Source organism: Mesocricetus auratus, unplaced genomic scaffold (assembly GCF_017639785.1).
Source record: "Mesocricetus auratus isolate SY011 unplaced genomic scaffold, BCM_Maur_2.0 Super-Scaffold_100023, whole genome shotgun sequence".
NCBI lineage: Eukaryota > Metazoa > Chordata > Mammalia > Rodentia > Cricetidae > Mesocricetus > Mesocricetus auratus.
This window is the reverse complement of record NW_024429204.1, coordinates 28,936,750-28,954,402: the sequence shown is the minus strand read 5'-3', so window position 1 is coordinate 28,954,402 and position 17,653 is coordinate 28,936,750. Positions and strand designations below refer to the sequence as shown.

The 17,653-nt window shown below is 44.8% G+C and overlaps 1 long non-coding RNA gene across 2 annotated transcripts; it reads left to right on the top strand.

Annotated features, from left to right (window-relative positions):
* The first annotated feature begins 7,751 nt into the window (after positions 1-7,751).
* LOC121133650 lies at positions 7,752-16,603 on the top strand. 2 transcript variants are annotated; one of them, XR_005870587.1, is made up of 3 exons: positions 7,752-7,972; positions 8,342-8,479; positions 16,375-16,603. It is a non-coding gene; the product is annotated as an uncharacterized LOC121133650 (long non-coding RNA). The 2 variants fall into 2 exon arrangements; XR_005870586.1 differs by lacking the exon at positions 16,375-16,603 and adding an exon at positions 10,528-10,726.
* The last annotated feature ends 1,050 nt before the right edge of the window (positions 16,604-17,653 follow it).

Below are 17,653 nucleotides of genomic sequence, written 5' to 3'. Positions count from 1 at the left end.
ATCCCCATGCAAGCATTTTACGGATTGGGCTAGCTCCAAAAGCCCACATTTCTGTCGCACCTGCTGTGCGGCCTGCATCCGAGAATGTAGTGAGGTGGTCGGGATAGATGACACAGAGACCGGTCGGTTGCTTTAAGAAAACTTTATGCTTCCCAAGTCAGCTTAGGAGGAGACCCCAGTCCGCTTAGGAGAGAGAAGTCTCAGGAGAAGTCTCTCTAAGAAAAAGGAGCTTCCCTTTTTAAGGACTTCTGCCATTCATCTACATACCATTCTTTCCTCCTGGCTGGTGGTTTAATCTCCGGCCCCAGAATCGGGGAGACGCCACAGGGAAACAGGAAGAGGCATCTAGCCGTAGGGGGTGTGAAAGGCCTGGTATTTCAGTGAGCAAGCCCTTATCTGAGCCCTATCAAGAGCTTTAAAGCACTGAATTGTTTTCAGTAAACATTACACAGATGCCTGCTCCCAGGCCGAAGGGGAAGTGGGTTGCTGCTCAAGGTCTGGTGTCCCCACAATTCACCCCTTTTTATTTTTAAATGAGGCACTCCTGTCTTAGGTCAAGTAGGGTCACCCTCCCTGGCCCGTCTTTGGGGGACCTTGAACCCCTGTCTTAGGTGGGAGTGGGTCTTCCCCACAGGTTGCCCGTCAAAAGAGCGCCCCAACCTTAAAATCATTTGTAATAAGGCTTTATGGCTATCGGGATTGCCATGGGCTAAGGCACTTTGAACTCAGCATGAAGCCAGAATGCCTACTGCGTATGGATTATGGACAGCCTCTTGTTCTGGTTGTACTTTCATCTAGCTTTTCGCCCACTGATGTGTTTTGGCAGACTGGCCCCATTTATTGGATACATTTGTCAGCCTCCCCTAAGAAGGTAGTGGCCCCCTACTATAATCTGATTTTACAATTGTTATGGAAGGCACACAAGTTTAGCATCCAAACCTTTGGAAAGAGTCCTGATAAAATTATTCTTCCTTATGATAAAGAGAAGATGGAATATCTACAGACCTTCCATGATGGGTGGACCCTGTTTATTACATCTACAGGTGCCAAGTTTGATAACCTTTATCCCAATAGCCCCTTGATGTCTTTTTTTAAACAACATCCTGTGATTTTTCCCAAAGTTTTAAAGGAGAGCCCCCTAGTTGGAGCTTGCTCAGTCTTTACAGATGGTTCCTCCAAAGGTTTCGCGGTGGTGGTTTCTTCTCAGGTGCAGAAGAGGGTACCCATAGGGAAAATGTCAGCACAAGCTGCAGAGTTGTTTGCCTGTTTGATGGCCTTCCAAATGTTTGAGGGGGAGCCCTTTAATTTATATACTGATAGTGTCTATGTTGCCAACATTGTCAGACCTTTAGAAACCTCTCCATATGTTCTTCCAACCTCTCAGATCCGTTCCTTCTTAGTTCAGCTCCAACATCTTATTTGGCAGCGCATCCACCCTGCTTATGTGGGATTTATTCGTGCACATACTAACCTTCCAGGACCCCTTGCCCAGGGCAATCAAATTGCTGACTCCTTGACCCGCCCTAGGGTCTTATTTACTCAGGAGCAGCTTGCCCACCAGCTCCATGAGCGGTATCATCTAAATGCCCGCTCCATTAAATTTCATACTGGGTGCCCCCTATCCATGGCTACACAGATTACCTCTCAGTGCCTTGACTGTGCCCCTTATCATAATTCTCCCAATGAGGGGGGTAAATCCCCGGGGCCTCAGGGCCAACCATCTTTGGCAAATGAATATAATTCACCTGCCACAGGCAGGGAAATTAAAATACATGCATGTTTCGGTGGATACATATTCTAAACTGATTTTTGCCTCTCTCCACTCAGGAGAGAAGATTAAAGATGTTATTTCCCATTGCCTGCAGGCCTTTGCCTACATGGGCGTTCCTGATGCCCTAAAAACGGACAATGGCCCTGCCTATGCCAGCAATCGCTTTGCTGCCTTTTGCCGGGAACATCACATTGTCCATTCTTTTGGTATTCCTCACAACCCCACCAGACAGGCCATTGTGGAGCGCACCCATGCCACTCTCAAACAGTATTTTAAAAAAATAAAAAAGGGGAAATATGTCACCTCCCCCCAATATTCAGTAAACATTACACAGATGCCTGCTCCCAGGCCAAAGGGGAAGTGGGTTTCTGCTCAAGGTCTGGTGTCCCCACACATTTCTAATATTTTTGTATTTACAGTATAATTAGTGATTCCATGTGAGTCCAATTAGACCATTTTTGTAGCACTGAAAACTTAGTTCTATGGGTTATTTCCAGTTACGTGCGTTTATGCATAGGTCTGCTCTTCCGTTGAACACAATACGAGTGGCTATGCTCAGGCTGTCTCCTATTTTCATTGTCAGAATCCCTCGGACTTTCCTCTAGATAACTTCTGTGCTAACGTAGTCTGCGCTGTCTAGCATGCATTATTACAGTATTTGGTCTTATGGGCGTATGATCCAATGTATAATCCATTTGGTTTTGCTCTAATAGTGCATCTGTGTAAAGAATAGAAAACTCAGATATTTGCTAGATCTTTCCTAAAAAGATACCCAGGGACAATGTGACACTCAGATTGTTTTTTCTTCCAGTCAAAATCAGTCCCTATGGGTACCATCACAGTAACTTGTCTGTTGAAATCTGTCTTAACATTAGAGGGATAAACACACTAACAACATCTGCGTCTCCAAATGTCTTGGTAACCAAGTGCTTTTCTCTTCCAAAAACTCTTTTGTCTGGCCCTCTAAACAAAGGGACAAAGACCAGGAAGCCCGGGGAGTTTCCACTACCAGGGATAATTTGACAGGGAGTGGGAAAAAAATCGTTCGGTGAGGAGCAGTGATGTGCGAGCCCTTGCTCTCCATCTCTGCTGGCCACAGAGTGAGACCCGGAACATTCCATTCGTTATTCTGTGCTGAGGGTTCTTCCACTGTCATTAACCAGAATGCCAGTGCAGACCACAGGGTTTACCTTCACTGTGAGGTTAGATGTGCCGGAATCAGGTCCCTGGCAAACACCCCGTAAATATTTGCTGAACCCAGATGGAAATGATGCTGCAAAGAGAAAAATCTCAGATCTGAGTTTAAATAACAAACGCTCTCAGCTTGTGTTTGCTGCATCCGCGAGTCTATTTTCATACTTATAAAACAGGGAAATATTACCCTGCATGTAGCTACATAGGACGTTATTGAAACAATCACCTAAAATCAAAAGGCCTGAGGGCTGGAGAGCTAACTCAGTCATCAAGAGCGTACTGTCCCAGAGGGCCCCGGGTTCGATCCCCAGTACCTACATGACTGCTAGCAGTCATCCCTGACTTCAGCTCCAGGGACCCTGGTGCCTCTTCTAGCCCGAGGGTACCGTTCTAGCACATGGTATAGACATACATGCAGATAAAATGCCCAGATACATAAAATAAAAATAAATTGGATCCTGGCAGTGGCGGCGCACACCTTTAATCCCAGAACTCAGGAGACAGAGGCAGGCAAATCTCGGTGAGTTTGAGGCCAGCTCGGTCTACACAGTGAATTCCAGGACAGCCAGGACTGTGACACAGAGAATCCCTGTCTCGGAAAAATAAATAAATAAATAAATAAATAAATAAATAAATAAATAAATAATGTGTCAAAACCTGAGTCTTCTGTGTAGATTTTATTCAAACGTGTCACAAAACGCTAATTATTTTTGATATGTGTTGTCATACATGTTCTAGTTGTTTGGATATTTAGAGCAAAAAAATAAAATAAAAGGCTCACATCGCTTCCTTCCCTGTAAGACTTTTCCTTTCTGCTCTAGGTTCAAGTGGAGTAGCTGCTCCCATGCCTTAGGGACTTAGATGAACCCTCACACAGAATCTCAGAGCAGATGAACCTCGCTCATTAGAATACTCACTGTCCCAGCGCTGGGGCACGTTTAGAGGTGAGAAAGATAAAAAGTATTTCTTGCTTAAGCCGAGGATTTCCCAGAAGGTAATGGGAAAGGACTCTAAATCAAGGTTAAAGAATGAATACATTACCTGTTTGATGTTTGCCTATTGGCGGGTCTTACACGTTAGGAAGAAAGCAATATGTTTGGGGAGGTTCGCATTTAAAATCAGTTATGAACAAAATCTGATGGCACGGGTGTTTGTATTAGATAAGCTCCCCCAAAGCCCAATTCTCAAAGTCAAAAGTTTTACATTTTCATTACTTTTCTACCAATATTTAAAAATAAGTAAACAATAAATAAAGCCAGGCTCGGCAGTGGCTGCCTGTTGACCTGGGCATCTTGGTCAATTGCCATAAACGCGGTGGGTGTCCTCTTCACACTAAACCAACAGAAAACACACTACTCAGGAGGAAAACTGCCTCTCCGGACCCACTTTCTACCCTCTTGCAGATCCCCAATACTGATTCCCAAAGCAATTTCACTAAACCTACTACATCTAGTATCGCCCCCTTCTGGCCAATCCTCCGCATAGCCTCTGCAAGTGCAGTAATTTTTAAAAACCTTAGGTCTTGGACAGTGGAAGAGATCTTAGACTACCATCTCTCTGCTGAGGCCGACTGTGACGCACAGGCCCTTGTATTACCTTTAAATGGGCTTTTACAATGAGTTGCGGTTTCAGACAAGTGTGTGCTTATGGAATCCCATTGTGTACTGTGACCCTTCTCAGTCCTCCCTTAATTAGGCTGAGGGCAAGGGCTTCATCCCAACCAATGGGTGCCCGAGTCAGTGCTTTTCGGAGACAATGGGTGCCCCCGAGGTAGGTTTAATGACCCTAGTGGCCACAAGTCCCCCTGACATAATGACATGAAAGCAAGCTGTTCCACACACATAGATCTGAGTGGAACATAAATAAGCCTGTTTCCTATTACATCATGAATATTGGAATTTCTTTGTAGTCAGGGCCCTCAAGTTAAGAGGTTTCACATCCAATGTCTGGTCGCTCTCTTCTCTTTAGGGGCTCCTGGATATCGGAAGCTGTGGTGGGGCATTAGAACGGAGACCCTGGGCTGTGACTGATTCCTGTGACAACTGCATACAAGGGGACTTGTTTCCTTTCCTCCCCATAGTTCTGTCCTTCTGCCTCGGCTTCTGTGCATTCGAGTTTGCGCCCTCTGGTCTATCAGTGATAACGCAGTCTCTTGAAAGGTTCATGACATATAAACCCGTCTTGATTTCTCCCCAAGGTCTTACACCTCACCACCAACTCCACCACTATTGCCCAGCCTGTGCTAGCTCAACAACGTCACAGAACCCCAGCTTCCATATATATACCTGTGGGCACTCCCATCTCTGCCTCTAGAACCCTTGCGGTCCCATATCCTATAGATGCTCAATTTTTCAGTATTGTCTACTGCTTTGCTGCCTTGGGAAATCTCCCAAGTCCTTCTTTTTTTCCTCAGTCAGGAAAAATCCCCCCATTGTGGTTACTCAACGCTTTGCCCTGTCTTATTCAGCTGACCCTCAGGCCATAGCCTACACAGGTGCATCCCCTAATGAGTTTGCTGCTGGATTATGGTTCTTTTTCCGACTTCAGAGTGATATGTGTGCATGACAAGGATCTGATGGCACAGAAATGCTCAAGTTGTAATGGCAGCAGCATCTATTCATGCAACTTGTGATTTTATTCTGATGTTGGCTCCCACTGGTCTAGGTCTGGGCTTAAAACTTTTTTTTCTTGGTTTCTTGTTTGCTTCCCTTCTCTCTGTATCTCCCTGCTTTTGACAGCACCATTGTTATGCTCTAAGTTCTGTCGGCTGCTGGAACTCTAAAAATAAGCTTAAAATCACTATTCCTTTGGATGGTGGTTATTACACGCATCTCTCCTCCGTGTCTTCCTCTCCACCTCCATGGCTTCACTGTGCAAGTGACATCTTATTGTTGCTAAAAATGTTCGTATCTGCATTATATTCCTCATCTTAATATAGTCATATGTGACCTATTCAATCTCAGTTTCTTGGTTACAATTGAAAAAAAAAGATACCCATCCCCCCCCTCAAACACTCTTATTTCTATCTCCTGATAGAAATGCCTTCCTTTCGGCCCTTTGATGTCTGGCTTCTCCTGTATCTGGAAGGCTCTCAGCCAACCCCTCTCCTTTCTCTCAAGCTTCCTTTCCTATTTCCTAAATCATCATGAAAGAAGGGTAGCAGAGAGCTGACTCAGGGACTGTCCCAGCAGTCTGTGTGTGAAAAGAAATATAGTCTTGCAAGCTAAGTAAATCAAGAGGCAGCATTTTTCTTTATGGACACAGATTAAACTTAATGAGCTGAATTAGTAAATCCAGAAATGGGCCTGTCTTGGAGCCAAGACTATCATTTTTGCAACAAAGAGATATTTTTAAAGCATCATTCTTTAGATTTTACAATCAAAACCTCCAAGCTTTCAGAAAAAAACTGCCTCTGCACAGGAAGCACACAAAAACAGAATCCCCCTGATTTTCTGAAATAGCATCAGATCAACACAGAAAGGTAAGAGTCTTGCGTTCCATTCAGATTTTAAAAATCTTATCATTTTTGACTGTACAACCTCAAGTAAATTAGTCTAATACTGCTAAGCTTCTCTAATAACCAGAGAAGTTTGTGTGAGATAATTTTCCAAGTGACTTCCAGCTCTAGTAGGCAATGTGTCACTCTCTAGCAATCACTCATTCATGCCCTCATGGATAAAGGGACTCTTTGGTGGCTTCTTAGTGAACACGTGTTGAGTATTTGGAAGGATGAGTATACGGATGGGGAGAAATCAGGTATATTTCACTAGGCCTTCTTATTAGAAAAAGAATTATCAGGGGCAGATAGGTGTGTATGGCAGTTGTCTAACAGGTCCCGGGGATAGATCAAGGATTATGGCTGCTGTATGTAATGACAGAGAAATAAAAAGATAGGGTACAACCCTGAAGGCAGTTGTAGAGGGTTGTATAGTCTTAATGAAAACTTAAGCAGACAAGGACATGGTCTTGTTGGGTTTTCTCCAGACATACCTACCAAGCAGAACATGTCTTAGAAATAGAATCTAAATGGAAGTAGCTGTGGTTTCTGTCACAAGACCTACACAAGATCAAGCCAGTCAACATTACAGCATGAACTCCAAAGCCCCTACCCTCTTAGCTGAAGAGCTATTGGCAGTTTATGGTTGCTGGGTGAAGGAGACTTAGTTTTCTTCAGTAGTATAGGTAGGCAGGTTGCCCATTCTCCAGTGGATGTCTTCCTACACTTATGCGCATAGAGGACACACAAAGTAGGCTCAGTGGGTTAGGAAGAAGGAGGAGAAAGAAGAGGGGAGAAGGGGGAAAGAGGAGAGGAAATTGCACGGGGGATGAGAGGTTATCCAGAGGTTACAGAGAGAAAGGAAGGAGTAGATATGACCTAGATACATTGTGTTCGTGTATGAAATTAGCACCTAATGATAATTTTTAAAAACGAAAGTAAAAAGTCCTATGCAAGCTGCCTTATTTTTCTTCCTTTTTTAAATTTAAGTTAGAAACAAGCTATCTTATTTTCATTGGATCCATGGTATACAGAGCCTGGTGTAGAAGAAGCTTTCAAAAATAGTTGTAGAATTCATAAGCAATTGACTGGATGGATCATTTCTAGATGGAGAAACTCAGATTGAGGAAGAGAAAAGATGTGTGATAAAGGGGTTAGAAGCAAGAGCTTGGAAAAGAGTCCCAGGTCTCAGGTTCAGCTCACACTGAGAACCCAGACAACTCTAAAGGTGATCCTGAGAAAACTCCTTGACATGCCTGAATCTCAGTTTCCTTTGTCATGCAGAGTCAATGACAATAACATCTGCCTCACAGAGCTGATATGATGCATAGAGAAGATTTTACACAAGGCCCTGCTAAAGTGATCAATAAAAACCCCACCATAACTCATTAGGATTAGAAGAATGTCACAGTGGGAAAGGAAGTATGACGAAGTCTCAATGCCCAGTTGTGGAGTCTGGGCTGTACACTGAGAGAAAACACGGCCATTTTCTAGGATGCAAGGGGTGTCAGGTGAGCTCCCTTAAAAAGCTGTCTTCAATGTTTTTTTAAGGATTAGGAAGAGTAGCAAAGCTCAGAGCATGAAAATTGGGAGGACAGAAAAGAGAGATCCTCCTGAGAGGCACTTAGGCAGAAATCTCGGGGTATTGAGAAAGAAGACTGTGTAGGGCTCTTACTACGTATTGTCAGATAAATGGAATGAACAAGCATCTGTGTGGTGGGTCACATTATGCATAATAGATGCAGCCTCTGTCCTGGTCAATGGGTTAAGAATGGGAATCTTTCAGCCAAAAGAAAACTGACGATATCTATTGAGAGACTCTTCACTTTTGAGAAGATAATGCTGCAGCGTTTGTTAATTTTGCATGGTCTGTCTTATAGATATCAGTGCCTGGAATTGTTGCGAGAGACATGTGGGAAGAAAGCTGACTGAGGAAAGATGGAGACAACTAAGAAGCTAAGAAAATGACAGAGCTTCAGGAGTTTTACACCCAGAGTCTGCTCCATTCTGGATGCCATGTGAGCCGATAGCATCAGCCTTTTAAAGCTCATTTGTGCTGAGGGTTTTATGTCTCCCCATTACCCAAAACATATTTGTGTAAGACTTTTTTTTAATTTTTAATTATGTGTATGTTGGTGGGGGACACGGGTGTATGCCAGGTGTGCAGGTTCCTGCCATTGCCAGAGGAGGGCACTGTACCCCTGGATTTGGCTTTACAGGAAGTTGTAAGTCACCCAGTGTGGTTGTTGGGAACTGAATCAGGTCCTCTAGAAGGACTCTTATCCAATGAGCCATATCATCAGTCTAAGATTGAAAGTTTTCTTTTCATTATTTATGTGTTGTATGTGCTTATGTTACATGTGTGTATGCTCTGTCAGTGTTGGAAGTGGGCATTGGATCCCCTAGAGCTACAATGTCCTCCAAAAGAGTAACAAGGGCTTAAACCCTGAACCATCTCTCCAATCCCCTAAATACCTTTACTGATGACATTGTTATTGATGAATGGATTAGGATGAGGGAATGGATGGATCTAATGTAGTTCTGCGGTGTTTTACTTTTGTAGTTGGGTGTGCGTGAAGCCCTTTGTTGAGATAAGCAACTGAGGAAAAGGTTAAGACTTAGGGAATGGGGACTACTTAGTGCTTAGTGCATCAAGGACAGCCTGGAACCCATTTATAGTCATCTGATGCACAGTGATCAATTTCTACGGTAGCCTATACACATCTTTACATATATGAGGTGGAGGTGGAAAACTTGCAGTGAGTGAATCCACCCAGGGAGAGATGGCCTAGTAAGCACACCAGGCCATGGGCCAACAGTATCGTTTTAGAAGATTTTTTGCAGTGTTAAATGCCAAGGAGATTCACCTAGCCCTAGGAAATGAGATCTAACTCACGTTTCCTTCCCTGAAGAATCTACTGTATGAACTATACATCCAAGTAGCCCCTGAAAAGGGTAATCAGACAAAGAAGCCAGTCAAGCTGAAGTCCCCCTCAACTGGGTTTAAAGAGTTGTGTTGGTTAATTTTTCTCGTGGCTCCCACAAAATACCTGACAAACAACTTAAGGGGCTATGAGTTTATCAGACTTACAGTTTGGGGGTCTGGGGTGGGGATACAGTCCACCATGGTGGAGAACCTAGGGTAACTGGAGACTGAACCAGCCAATCACATCGTATCCACAGCCAGGAAGCAGAGCGGTGAATGTGTTCAGCTGGTTTTCTTCATTTTTTTTAATGCAGTCCTGGACCTCAGCCAGAGAGAAATGTCACCCTCATTTAGAGTAGTTCTTCTCACCCCAATTAACCTCGTCTAGAAGATCCCTTGGGGGCCTGCCCAAAGATTTGTCTCCAAGGTGATTCAAGATCATGTCAAGTTGCCAATCTACGTAAACCAGCACAGATACAAATAAAGTGTGCCTATGACTAGCACAAAGACTATGTGCCTTTTTACCTTACAACCACCCTGTGAGGCAGATACTGTTATCATACCCAATTATCACAGGGGCCAAAGTAGACTTGCAGAGTTTAAACACCTATCCCAATCATACGGCTAACAAGTGACAACATCCACGTCTGCCCAACTTTAGAATCCTTTCTGTCTCCAGAGTGACACATAGGGTTTCCTTGGAAAATCATTTGTGTACATGCTTTACTTTCTTTGAATGTTGTCAGTGTGTCAGGTGCTATGACTCACTTTACAAATAAGGAGTTTCATAAGCAGCACAGCCTAGGGCATCAAAGGTGAAATTTGTTTAATATATTTCCTATGAGGAAAAGAGCACATCCATGAGTTCAATGTTAACTAGACCAGTGTTGGTTGACCCTATGTTTACGCTTGAATAATAGATGCCTGATCTTACCCACTACTTCTGAGTAGAGTGTAATTCTTACCCACTAAAGTTGGACTTGGCCACGTGTAAGATATATATATATATATATATATATATATATGAATACTAATGGACTTGAAAAACAAAGGCTTTAAATATCTTGAATTGCATTGCCTTTGCATGATTGACCTCTTGTCTCTTGCATTTCTGCCATTATTATTTTAATTTCTGCACAGGTGACCTGCTAATCCCAGGTGAAGAGGAAGGTAGATCAGAGATTTTCTGCCTGCCCTTTGACACAGAGATGGGTGGAAGCCACCTATAAAGACACAAGTGTGAGGATGAAAACATACTGTTTTATGAGACTATTCTAGAGAGCGTGTTATGGAGCAAGATCTGACTGACACAATTATTCTTAATAAAAATTTAATTGATGATTTTGATTTGTACACTAATTCAGCAACCACTTACATGGCAATTAATTGCTGGGCTTGTGATTAAACTTGTGAACATGACAACTTTGTCAAAGACTTCTCAGCATAGTGGAGACAGGGATTATTTTTAAGTAAAACTTTGTAGTTACATAGTGTTAGTACTCTGATGGAGTAAAAGGGGAGGACATGGGAACCACAGTGCTGTAGGGCTAAGGGAGATTCTAGTCAATACAGGATCTCTGCAAGAAATTCCATCTTATCTGGAGTAAGTGATGTTAGACAGCGTAGGAGGACGTGTGGGAGGGGGGTGAGTGGTGATGGAGGAACAAAGTAACAATGTGTTGTCCTAGGGCAGAGAGAGAGAGAATGAAGACTATGCGAGGTGATGGGTGCTTTCCAGTGAGAGGAGTGTTAACGAGAAAGGCTGAGAAGACGGGTGAGCCTAGTCACGTAAACACTTGCACACTTCCCTGATTAATTGGAACATCATTCTGAGAGAGCTAGAGGGCAGAACATTGTTTTAGTAAACTTTTTAAAAATTCATGTATTTTCCAATCCCAAACTCATAAATAGCTTGGTCTATGTAAATAACAGATTTTTCAAACATCTAGGGCAAAATAAAAAAAATTTTAAATACCCCTTCCAAAATCAACACACCCACTCTAACAATGCATGCCAGAGAATTTCTAATCAACCAGCTCCTAATGTTATGTTCCTGATGAGCACGCTCCAAGAGTCCTGTGGATAATTTGATGTTAGGGTGTGAGCACGTGCTTTTCTCGGCTCTATATTAGTTACTTGAGTTGTTGCTATGGGAAACGAAATCCTGCTCCAGAAATTGACAGTATTTACAGAAAGGTAGGCAATAGGAACAGAAAACAAATCTTTCATAACCTCATATTTCCCCTCGACTCCCTGCTCTGGAAGTCTTCCAAGACACTACCATCCTGTGAGCTTTTCTATGTGAAGAGTGTTACCCTATCGGCGTTGCCAATCTTCTTCAATTAATGCTTTCAATAGCGATGATTCATTAATTAAGGAGAATTGTCTTTTATTTTTCCTTAAGAGGAAACTAATGAGAGGGTAAGTATTGACAGGAAATGACTTTGTATTCATAGGATCCCAGATCCTGGCACATAGTAGGTTTTAAAATTTTTTTTCAAATATGGTTATTTTGCCTGCATGTATTCTTTGTACCATATATGTACCTTACCTGTGGAGAACAGAAGAGGCTGTCAGATTCCCTGAAGCTGCAGTTACAGATGGTGATGAGCCTGGATAATATTAATATAATATTAATTGCTTATAAAGATGATGATGATAATGTTGATGATCCTGGGATTAATATCTAGATCAAATTACCTTTTTCCTTCAAAGGCAGACAAGGAGGGGCCAAAGATAAGCTCTGTCTCTTCGTTCTTGAGAAACGACAAGGTCTTTTAAGGAGTTGATCTTAGATGATCAGAAGTTACTGATGGCATTCGTCCTGATGGCGGACTCCATTCAGTCCCCACAGGGCCTTCCAGACCTTCCCACTGAGCAGCCAGTGAGTCATACACCAGCTCACTTAGTGTTTGAGAGGTAACCAAAATATCCACCTATTGCACCTTGGTCTTACAAGCCAATGAGGAAGGTAGTGTTCAAACTCATCCTGGATAACAAGACTTCTGGAGGGATGCTCTCCAGCAAGCCTCATAGTAAATGCTTCCCTTCACTTCTGGTAAGGTCACAGGAAGGAAAGAGGAGTCACTGGTTCAGAGAAATCCCTGTCATGTCTAGTCTGTGAGTTTTCCTCAGGTGTGTGAGCTCTTTCACAATAAAGGAAATGAGGAAATGTCTCTAGTTTTATTTATAGTGTGACCTGTGTGCTTATTCATCCCGTTTAATTCAACTAAGAGACATTGCCTCAGCTACAGACAATGTCATCTGCCTTCCACTCATTGTGAGTGCCTTTGTGTGATGAAGGTAGGTCAATTCTGGACAACGATAGCCCCATGGGGTGTTTAATGACTCTCCCAACTGAGATCTAGAGTCCCTGAGAGCAGAATGGATGCTGAGAGAATCCCACCTGCATTTCCTCCTCCCTCTGTGCTCTTCCCTATTGTGGGATAACTCTTAGCATGGATAACAGCATTGGGCTAGTGACAAGGGGCAGGAAGAAGGGGGATGGAAAACAGTGAGTGCCTGCAGTGTGACCAACATGCTCCTAATTCACTCATGTGTGCTTCTCTAACAGATAAGATGTTACAGATGCACATTGTTATGGCCTGTTCTTCTTATTAAGAAATAACCACTGTCTATTAACTCCCTCAAGTTCACAGTTCCTCAAGCTGGGGGTAGGAGAAATCATACTGGGTTTTACTGACTCTCATAATGTAAAAAAATGGCCTGTGAGAGAAAGATGCCATTCAACAGAGCTTGGGTGGAGGGTTTATTTTTTTAAGTGGGGAAAGTGAATGGGAAAAGTGGGAAGGGGAGAGGGGAGACCAGCCTCTAGGGACAGGAGGGGCAGAAGAGAAGAGAGAAGTAGAGTGAGACAGAGAGACAGGCAGAGAAGCAGAGAGACAGAAAGCGAGAGAGAGAGAGAGAGAGAGAGAGAGAGAGAGAGAGAGAGAGAGGAAAATCAAGAGAGAGAGAGAGGTGGAGGGAGGTGGTTGGACCCTTTTAAAAGGGAACATAGTGAATGTGCACAGGTGGTGCTCTTAGTGGCTACAGCTGAGGACGTATCCTATCAGAACCCCAAGGGCAGTCCGGTACAGAAGCCTGAACACTAACAGTCATAGCTGGCTCACTGCAGAGCTGGTCCTATGGTCTAAAGAGAACCGCTCTCCCAAGCTCACAACTTTGGTGCTGGCTCATCCACACCTTCGCCAACAGGACTGGGTCTCTTGTGCTTCCCAAGCAAGGCGCAGGGCCCATTCTCCTGAGTGTTGCTGGTGAGGTGTAGGAACAACTCTTCCATTGTTATGACCTCAGGGCCAGCTCCCCCATCTTCCTGAGGCATTGGTGGGGACAGAGCGGGAATCTCTCCCCCACCCATGCCGTCATATGGCAGATAAGGGGTGGGGCCGGGTCTTCCATGCTCACGTTCTCCAGGTTGGCTCACCTGTGCCCTGGTCAACAGGGTCAGCCCTGCTGTACTGCCCAGACAGATACAGGGCCCGCTATCCTGAGTGTTGCAGCCGGCAAAGTGGTCAGCTTCCTCGCCAGCTGGTCATGGGAGGGACAAGGGGGAGGCCATGTTTCCCTTGTCCCCACCACCACACCTCAGGTGAAGGGGGCGGTTCAAGCTATGCCCCTCTCACTCCTCAGGGCTGGCTCATCTGTGACCCTGTCTATTCTACTATGCTGCCCAAGTAAGGCAGAAGGCCCATTCTCCTGAGTACTACTACTGGTGGGGGGTTGGGTCAAGTCCCCCACATGCTGAAGGTGTTGAGGGGTGAGGAGAAGAGGGCATCTTTTCCTCATCCATGTTATCACACATCAGGTGAGAGGGGCTTGACCTGCTCTCCCGCTCTCACACCCTCAGGGCCAGCTCACCCTTGCCCCTGTGAACAGGGTCAGCTCTATTGTACTGTAGAGGTGTGATGTAGATCCCTCTCGCCTGAGTGCTTCCGCTAGTGAGGGGTGGGTCCAACTCTGAACAGACATGGCCTCTCTGCCTACATCAGGGTCACAGGCCAAGTCATGTCCCTTGGCAGCAGTAGAGACTTGGACATCCGGCCCTAGGTGGCAATAGGACATCTGTGTCAGCCCATTCTTCACCTCCCTTACCTCTTCATATCTGCCTCTCTCCCATGCACATGACTCTATCTATCTATCTATCTATCTATCTATCTATCTATCTATCTATCTATCTTCTATCATTTTCTATCTATCTTCTATCAATCTATCTTCGATCAATCTATCTCTATTAATCTATTTATCTATCTATCTCTGTCTCCCATTTCACTATTGTGTAATCACTCCTAGTTGAGTCCTGCCCCTGACAGCCATATGGCATGGAGAGGTGTTTTTGCTATGTGGTGGCCTGGAACTAAAGCCCCTGGGCATCCCCTGGTTGAGTCCTGCCCCTGCCTGCTACATGGCGTGGCAGAGAGCTGTTCCTGTGTGGCGCCTCGGGGCTAGAGTACCCAGGAGGCTCTTAGTCCAGTGTTGTCCCTGCTAGCCACGTGGCATTGTGGGGAACTTGTTAATCACTTTACATACACAGTTATTATGGCCATGAAATCTACGTAAACGTTAACTCTATTGAAGCTTTGCTGTAACTGCTTTACCTATTTCTAACCATTAAAATAGGTCTATTGATCTACCATGGTGAAACAAGAGATCTCTCAATTTTTTTATTATACTTTGATGTGCATTGTCAATAGCAAAGGCTACTCGGGAGAAGGAAGAAGCCAAGGATGGGAGACTTGGAAGTGAGGACATTTACCTGACTTGGGATATTGTCAAGGAATGGGTGATACCAACAGTAGAGTTTCAGGGAATTTGTGTAGGAAGATAAACGTAATGGATCTGACCTGGCTACAGGAGATTCCAGGCAACTGGGGATCTGTATTCTGAGTAAGGATGGAAGCAAAATCATTTCACCTGGTAGGGAACAGAAGAAACAAGAGGACAAAGAGCAGTGGATGGCCAATGACCAAGTTGGAAACTCAGTCACAGTGTTCAAGCATCCCAGCTCTGCTGCAGGAACCTTGGGTTAAGAGAAATTCAATAGCTCAGCCTGAGGCGACTTGTCTGATTCTGTGGAACCCATCCATCATAGGGTGAGGATCACTTCTATGCTTAAACACCCTTTATTACATATTGACACAAGAAGCACTCAGGATAGCAACTGGCAAGGACAGATGTTAGCTAGCTATGAAGAGGGGAGAGAGGGGAGAGGACATGATGCCTAGATGACTCACCAGATCTGAGCATCAGCACCTGGAGCATTGTTCTGGGCTGTGCGGCCCACCTGTCTAGCAGCACCTTCACTTTGGCAATAAGTCCAGTGACGTCACACATGTTATAAACCAAGTAATCTGCTCATCTCCCTGGTTCAGAAAGGAGGCTATGATGCGGTGGCCAAGAAGCTTTCTTTCATCGAGGCATGATCCAGGCTTAAGAATAGGAGACCCCAGTGTTTCCTTTGAGCTTCTAAACTGACCCAGGAGACCTTGAGCCTGAAACAGCTTACACAGCACTCATCTTAGAAGGAACCCTTTCCTTTTTTCTGCCATTGAACTCATCAGTAATACAACATAGAAGGAAAACTGTGGGTAGCAAAGACTTGAATAGACAGCACAGTCCTACCACTCATTGTGTGTGTGTGTGTGTGTGTGACTCTGACAGTTGGTCTCTGCATGCCCTTATCTGCAAGGTATCACAATGACATCTGTATCCCATGCATGAAGATTACCAAAATGACACCACCCGTGTTCACTGAGCTCAGACAGGACCTGTAAATCGACAGGTGACTAGCCCACACCAAGGCAGTAAAGCTGAAGATACTGTCCTTACTGTCCACTGTAGCTCTCTCATGGAGTCAGCCGCAAGGCTTGGGTGAAGCTCAGCGGTTAAGGCAGTGGGAAAGGGAGCAGCAGGGCTGGAGCCATTACCTGTGTAAGATTCTGACCCTTCTTCATCTCTGTGTTCCCACAGCAACGGGCACCAATGCCTTCACCTATGGCCTCAGCAGGATCTGACCATACTCCACACTCTCCAGTGGAGAAGGAGCGTCCCTTGATCAACTCAGCTTTCTGAGCTTAGCATCTCCTTCCTCTTTGACTTGGGCCAATTGTCTCACCCTGTTAAGTGGTTGCCAGTATGCCTGTAAGTCTCTTATTGTTTACTAGAGTCAGTGGGAGAGCTTCTGCTAACCACGGACTCCTAGGTCCACCCCCCTGAGATTCCCAACCAGGAGGTCTAGAATGGGGCTTAGGAGTGAGCATCCCTACCTAGCTTCACAGACACTAATGTTCCTGGGCCATGGTCTAGGTTAAACAACACTGCCCAAGGCTAGTCTGCTGTAGGTGGTTTGGAGACCACTCTAGAAGGTGATCTCTGTAACTGTGTGCTGCTTAGTAGTGGCAATGACATTGGTATGCTTGCCTGTTCTACACACACACACACACACACACACACACACACACACACACACACACACACGATGTCACCACCACTCACACCAGCCCAATTGCTGACTCAAGCATGCTGGAAGAGCTTGCACAGTGAAAGAACTTTCTCTCATCTGAGCCCTTACCTTAGCATGTTTCCTCCAAAACCAGAGCCAAGCCCTGTGGCTGGTCTACTGTCTTCCTACTAGGATCCTTCCTGTGCTAACAAAGAACTATGAGGTTGAGATCTATAGAAGTTTATTCTCCTGCAGTTCTGACCACAAACATTTGGAAGTCAAGTGTCCACAGTGTTGTGTGCTCTCTGAAGGCTTTATGGGAGACTCCTTCCTGATCCCTTCTGGGCTTTCCATGGCTCTAGGGAATCTTCGCTGTCCCATAACTTGAGGTTAAGTCACTTCTGCCTCCATCTTCCCATAGCCTCTTTCTGTGGTGTCTGCATCCTCTTCTCTTCCCACAAGTGCATCAGCACATCTGTCCTTGGAGTAGGGTGCAGCTTCATCCGGTGTGTGCTCACCTTAGCTAAGACACCTGAAAAGACCCTATTTCCAGGTAAAGTCACAGCCCAGCATTTTAGTGGAACACAAACTTGGGTGGGGCGATGGAATATCATTCAAGGCCCTAGAGTCTTGGGAAGAAGAGCTGACCATTCCTTGTGATCAGCCAGGAGTCCTCTCATTATCACCCCCCCTCACCACCCCTGCTGCTCCGCTAAGTTTCTGACCTGGATCCTAAGGGTCTTGCTTTCTGTTTTACCTCTGTCCCTTCTACGCATCATCTTTTGACTCTTCGAATCCTTCCTTTGC